The sequence below is a fragment of the Piliocolobus tephrosceles genome, chromosome 14 (genome assembly GCF_002776525.5).
Source record: "Piliocolobus tephrosceles isolate RC106 chromosome 14, ASM277652v3, whole genome shotgun sequence".
NCBI classification, from domain to species: Eukaryota; Metazoa; Chordata; class Mammalia; order Primates; family Cercopithecidae; genus Piliocolobus; species Piliocolobus tephrosceles.
The window spans coordinates 2,470,157-2,477,217 of NC_045447.1; the positions used below are offsets into that span (position 1 = coordinate 2,470,157).

The window sequence follows — 7,061 nt, forward strand, 5'->3', positions numbered from 1 at the left end:
GCAGCGGCTCTGCAAGCTGGCGGGGTCCTGACAGAAGCTCTGGGATCTGCACCCCTGTCCTTGAGTGGAGATGGATGGAGACAGGAGACCCGGCATCCTGGCTCTGCCGCGGCAGGCACCGCCGTGGCAGGTCCGGGTGATCCTGACTTCCAGGGCCCAGCCTCAGAGTCTAGAGAAACAATTTTACTCGGGCTCGGGGTGGCGGGGTACGCGGGGGACACAGGTGCCACAGAGCAGGAGGTACGGTCAAGTGGGGCCTTGGCTCCAGGGCCTGGGGCCTTCCCGCCTACAGCACTGGCTCTGTCACCAGAAAGATCCTCCTCGAAGTGAGCTCGGAAGCGGACTCGCCCAGAGGGCAGGGGTGTTGGCTGTGGGGCTATGGTGCACTCTGCCTGCGGCATCGTCCGTGTGTGGCCTGTGGGGTGTGTGTGTGGTGTTGTGTGCGTGTGTGCTCTGTGTGCATGCACAGGTGTGTGTGTGTGCCTGTGTGCTCTGTGTGGGGGAGCATCACGGGGAGGCCAGCCGTGTGCCCAACTCCCCAAACAAGGCCTCCTGGCTTCCCTTCCGGCTGTCCCGTGGCTCCTGTGTGACCGGGGCCTCGGGTGTGGACCGGCAGCTCTTGGCCCCTGATGGGGATGGAGCAGTTCCAGGGTGCCTGGGACCGGGCTGGCACTGCTGGCGAAGGCAGTAGGATGGGTGCAGCCCCTGGGGACAAGGACAGGAAGCAAGGCCAAAGGCACCGCCAGGACAGGCCAGGACGACAACTTGGCTTCCACGCGGCCTTCCAGAGCAGGGCCACAATGCTCTCTCTGTTCCAGGTTTGGAATATCCTGGAGATGCTTCTCAGGTGGCCAGCCCTGAGTCCTGCACTGGAACCCAGAGCGGCAGGGCACATCCCCAAGGCCACATCCCTGTGGTCACAGAGCAGGTTAGGGCGCTGGGGGATTCCGGCCTGGCCTGCCCAGGAGAGAAAGGGCTCTCTGTGTGGCCCTGGTGCTCGAGTCCTGGAGGAGCCTGTGGCTGCAGGCTCTCAGATCTCCTCCCATCGGGCGAGGTCTCTGGCACCTCCGCCTCTGACTCACTGGCCACCAATGGTGTCAGCAGATCCCCGGCTGCCTCAGCAAGGCCCTGTGGTACCTGCCTGGCTGTCGGGGCCTCTCGCTTTTGTTGTCCTGAGTTACCACCACGCAGGAAGTCACACTGCCCTGAGGCGGCTGCTTTGCCAGGAAGCCCAGGCCACGTGGAGAGGCCACTCAGAGAGGCTACATGGACGCGCTCAGGGTGACAGCCAGAATCGACCGCCACAGGTGGAAGTGAAGAGCACACTGAAGGCCCTGCTGCGGTTGGGTCACCCGGCTCTTCTCTTCACGGCGAAGCAGAGACCACCATGGCACTGGGCCCTGCCTGGGTTCCCTTCCCGGAGCCCTTGAGTGCAGCATGATAAACGCTGTGTGAAGCTGTCACACCTGGTGTCACTGGTCACTTGGATTCACCGCAGCACAAGCTGAAGGAGAGAGGGTCCGGCCCAGCTGAGACACCGCTTCCCATCCAGTGACTGGAGGCAACTTTGTTGGTGAGTTTTCCAGCCTGGGACGGATGCAGGGGAATTTGGAGACTGGTCCCAGCCAGGGTGCATCCCAGGGCATGGTGGGAGCCGCCCCAATCAGCATGTGCCACAGTTCCTCGCACCCTCTGACCACTGAAGACCTCTGAGGTTAGCCTAAGGAGGGGCCTGCAGGGCGCTCCTTGTTTTTTGTTTGTTTGTTTGTTTTTGTTTTTGTTTTTTGCACACAGAGGCAGAGTCACCCAGGTCACCCAGGCTGGAGTGCAGTGGCAAGATCTCTGCTCACTGCAACCTCCGCCTCCCGGGTTCACGCCATTCTCCTGCCTCAGCCTCCTGAGTAGCTGGGACCACAGGCGCCCGCCACCACACCCAGTTAATTCTTTTATTTTTAGTAGAGATGGGGTTTCACCATGTTGGCCAGGCTGGTCTTTAACTCCTCACCTCATGATCTGCTCGCCTCAGCCTCCCAAAGTGCTGGGATTATAGGCGTGGGCCACCGCAGCTGGCCGTTTTTTTTTTTAGGTTTTATGTATTTACTTTGGAGACTAGTTCTCGTTTTGTCACCCAGGCTGGAGTGCAGCGGAGCCATCACGGCTCATTGCAGCCCGGAACTCCTGGGCTCAAGCCATCCTCCTGCCTCAGCCTCTAGGGTAGCTGGGACTGCAGGTATGCACCACTGCCCTCAGCTAGTTTTTAAATTTCTGTAGAGAGGGGGTCTTGCTGTGTTGCCCAGGCTGGTCTTGAACTCCGGCCTCAAGCAGTCCTGCCTCAGCCTCCCAAAGCGCTGGGATTACAGGCATGAGCCACGGGGTCCAGCCTCTCAGTGCTTTTTGAAAATGAGCTGCTTTTCTCCTCCGTCCCCAAACCTGAACTTCAGCACTCCTGGAAACGCCCACACTTGCATTCTGATGCTGAATTAATCACCGTGTCCCCAGTTGGCTGCTCTTGCCAGCCAAGCACTGAGGCCTCCAAACTCAGTCCCAGGATGGAGGTAGTCAGATCCCATGCTTCCCTGGGGCTCGCTGAGGGAGGGGATCTGACCCCACAGGCCTACCCAGGAGTGAATCTGGGGCCAAGGTGACCCTCGCAGACGGCGGACGCTCTGGCTGCCTCCCTCCTATCCAGGCTGGCCCTGCCACATCCATGATGCGGCTGCCCTCACGCCACTGCCAGCCCTGGAGCTATCTACTGTGTCACTGGCCTCTCAGAGGCTGGGGAGCAGGTGGTGCATGGTGGGGAGGGACTATGGCTGGTTTGCAGTCCCCAGGGGCAGGAACGGGTTTGGGCTGGTGGGTTTGAGCAGGGCCCTGCAAGGGTGGTGAAGACAGGGGGCAGGACAGGAGTGACTCCGTGCGTGCCACTTAGGGCTGGGGATTTTCGTGAAAAATGCACACAAGCCCTGAGCTACAGGTGTGGGTGCTCCTGCTGAAGGCACTCACTGCAGAGAAGGTTGCTGCCACCCACCGGAAGGGAGGACTGTGCCCTCCTCACCTGGCCTTTCTCCCCAGCCCTGACACTGGCTGTCCAGCCTGCATCCCGTGACACACTGCACAAGGGTGCCCAGGTGTAACCCCCATGAAAATGGCTCTCAGATTCCCACTCACTTCACTCAGTGCAACCAAACCTGGCTGCCCCAGCTCTAAGCTTCTTCCAATGCCCTCATGAGCGCCTCTGTCTGCACTGGGTCATTGTGGGAAGGATGGTACTGTCCTTTGTCAGAGCATCCACCTCCTGAGAGCATGCAAGTATGCCCCCTACACACATGCACGCACCCACACGCATGCACATGCACACCTACACACATGCTCACACCTACATCCATGCACACATACATGTACCCACACTCATGCACACACACGTACCCACACCCACACTCATGCACACACACCCACACACATGCACATGCACACCTACACACATGCTTACACCTACACGCATGCACACACCCACATGCATGCACATGCACACCTACATGCATGCACCCACACCCACACATGCACACACACCCACACACGCACATGCATGCACACCTACATACATGCACCTGTGTGCACACTTATGTGCATGTGCCTACATCCATTGCATGCATTCCTACATGCATATACACACCTACACCCATGCACATGCCTGCACACACCTACACAGATGCAAGCACACACGTACACATATGAACATGCCGGCATATGCACACACACCTACATACACATGCATGCACATGCATACACACATCTACATGCATGTACCTGTACTCACACCTGCATGCATGAACACAGATGTGCATGCATATGCACATGTGCGTGTATGTGCACACGCACACCTATATGCACGCATGTGCTTGCACATGTATATACACAGGCACACAGTGCACACATGTGAATTCCCTTTTTGCCTCTTTTTGTGCTGTCCAGTTAACTTTCTCTTGGAGGGAAGTGCTCCATGGGTGCCGTGTCCAGTACTGTAGCACAGGCCGCATGAGACTCCTGAGCACTGCGCCCGGCCTGAATTTTTTATTTAAGTGAAATTGTCATTGTGTCTGGTGATATCTGTAGGGGTGCACGGTACTGGCCAGGATCTGGAATTTAGATTTGTGGTTTTTCCTGGCACCAATGCTCAGAACATTTTAGGTGCTGCAAAGAAGAGGTGCTGCTGGTTGGCACCTAAATAGAACCAAAGAACTGTCAAAAGGTTGGGCGCGGTGGCTCACGCCTGTAATCGCAGCACTTTGGGAGGGTGAGGCGGGAGGATCACCTGAGGTTGGGAGTTTGAGACCAGCCTGATCAACATGGAGAAACCCTGTCTCTACTAAAAATACAAAATTAGCCAGGCATGGTGGCGGGTACCTGGAATCCCAGCTACTCGGGAGGCTGAGGCAGGAGAATTGCTTGAACCTGGGAGGTGGAAGTTGTGGTGAGCCGAGATTGTGCCATTGTACTCCAGCCTGGGCAACAGAGTGAGACGCTGTCTCAAAAAAAAAAAAACAAACAAACAAACTGTGAAAAGCTCAGTCTGACGCCCACTGTCCGGGCAGGGTGGGGAGCTCAGTGGGTAGCAGTTGGGTGGCACCCACACAGTGGCTGCCGGCCGGCACAGGGTAAAGGAAGCTCCATGCACCATGGCCGTAACTGAGGACCACAGATTGGGTGCCCCACAGCAACAGAAGTGGACCGTCTCCCAGTTCTGGAGGATGCAAGTCTGAAGTCCAGGTGCCACGGGGCTGCGCTCTCTCGCCGCCTCTAGGGGAGGATTCCTCCTGCCTCCTCCAGCTTCTGGTAGCTCCAGGTGCTCCTTGGCTTGTGGCCGCCTGGTTCCAGCCTCTGCCTCTGACTTCACACGACCTCTCCTTTTCCCTGGGTGTCTCCTAAGAATACTTGTCACCTGAATGATCCAGGGTGACCTGTGTCAAGATCCTTAACCACATCTGCAAAGACCCCTTTTCCAAATAAGGTCTCACCCACAGGCATGAATGGTGGCCATGAATTTTGAGGGCCCCCATTCACCCCATTACGCACGGCCACATCTCTGCAGAGCTCCTGGTAACGATGTGGACATTTTGTTTTTCTCCTGGGAATCACCTGGGGAGCGGGGGTGATCTCTGGTTGATAGGAGCTTCCACTCCCAGGTCCAACCAGTTCCAATTAAAGGCACCAGCCTGGGCTGGGTGACAGGCTGGAGGCCGTAGCCAGCACTGGGCTTCTGGGCTTCTTACCCAGGGTGGGGTGGGGCGGGGCTGGAGCTCTGCTGCTTCAAGAGGGAGAGCATGTTTCCTCCATGGGGGGCTCTCCTGCAAGGGCAAGGGGCTGTGCCAGGACCCCTGTGTTTGTGCAGAGGTGCCTGGGGGTGCGCGCACATATTCTCAGCACTGCTCTCCTTCAGAGAGGGCCCCTCATTTAACTCCTAAAGCCCCCAGAGAGCTGGTGGTCCCAGAAAGGGCCGTGGGCCCCAGCCCCTGAGGTCAGCAGCTCTGTTCAACACAGAGGGTGTGGTTCTAGCCTCACCACTTCCCTCTGTGGACGTGCAGAGGCCCTGCGTGCTCACAGGGAGCCCAGCACACCCCACGTGCAGCTTAACACTGCACACCCTGTGTGGTTGCCAGGACTGCTCCTTGTCCCATCCTTTGTATAAGAACAGCTCACCAGGCATGGAGGCTCATGCCTGTAATCCCAGCACTTTGGGAGGCCGAGGCGGGTGGATCATAATGTCAGGAGTTCGAGACCAGCCTAACCAATATGGAGAAACTTCATCTCTACTAAAAATACAAAATTAAGCGGGCATAGTGGCACATGCCTGTCATCCCAGCTGCTTGGGAGGCTGAGGCAGGAGAATTGCTTAAACCTGGGAGGCGGAGGTTGCAGCGAGCCGAGATTGTGCCATTGCACTCCAGCCTGGGCAACGAGTGAAACTCCATCACCCTCCGCCCCCCAAAAAAGAACAGCTCCACTGGGCTGGACCTGACACGCACCAAGCTGTGTGTTTGAGGTTCACAGGTTGGAGGCTCCTGACACAAGCGGGCATCTGGGAAACCATCACAGTCAAGACCCCAGCAGGCCGGGCGTAGTGGCTCACGCCTGTAATCCCAGCGCTTTGGGAGGCCGAGGCAGGCGGATCACGAGGTCAGGAGATCGAGACCATCCTGGCGAACACGGTGAAACCCTGTCTCTACTGAAAATACAAAAAAATTAGCCGGGCGTGGTGGCAGGTGCCTGTAGTCCCAGCTTCCACGGAGGCTGAGGCAAGAGAATGGCGTGAACCCGGGAGGCGGCTGAGCTTGCAGTGAGCGGAGATCGTGCCACTGCACTCCAGCCTGGGCAACAGAGCAAGACTTCATCTCAAAAAAAAAAAAAAAAAAAAAAAAAAAAAGCCCCGCAGCATGGGGGACCTGCAGCTGCTAAGGCCACTGGTTGCACCATTCCTGAACCCACGGGTTTCTTTCACCCTCTGTAGATTCGACATGGCTTGGTGTTTCCACACCTTGAAACTACAAGAGCGAATCTGAAAGTTAGTTCAAAAAGTCAAAGGGGTTCACAGCAGCGAAGAGGTGGAGACAACACGAAGCCCACCGGTGGAGGAGTGGGTGGACAACGTGTGGTCCACCAGATGATGGGGTGTTCTGCACGCGAGGAAGTGAGTCCTGATGCAGCGACAGGTATGAACCTTGAAGGCATCATGCTGAGCAGGACAAGCCAGGCACGAAGGGCCACAGGTTGTCTGATTCCGTTTCTATGAAACGTCCACAACAGGCGAATCCACAGAGACACAAGATGGGTGGTTACCAGGTGCTGGGGGAGGGAGGAATGGGGAGTGAGTGCTGCTGCGGGGGGGCGTTTCCTTCCGGGGGCATGACGGTGTTCTGGAACTAGGTGGAGGTGCTGGCTGCGATGCATCGGGAATGGATCAGACGGCACTGAATTGTCCACCGTAACAAGGCTGAGTTTGTTATGTGAATTTCACTTCAATACAAAAAAAAAAAAAAAAAAAATTGCCTCCACCTTTCTTTCCA

The 7,061-nt window shown here is 57.0% G+C and overlaps 1 long non-coding RNA gene across 1 annotated transcript; it reads left to right on the forward strand.

Moving 5' to 3' along the window:
• The first annotated feature begins 6,486 nt into the window (after nucleotides 1–6,486).
• Nucleotides 6,487–7,061, forward strand: LOC113225337. Its single transcript, XR_003309998.1, has 2 exons — nucleotides 6,487–6,707; nucleotides 6,922–7,061. It is a non-coding gene; the product is annotated as an uncharacterized LOC113225337 (long non-coding RNA).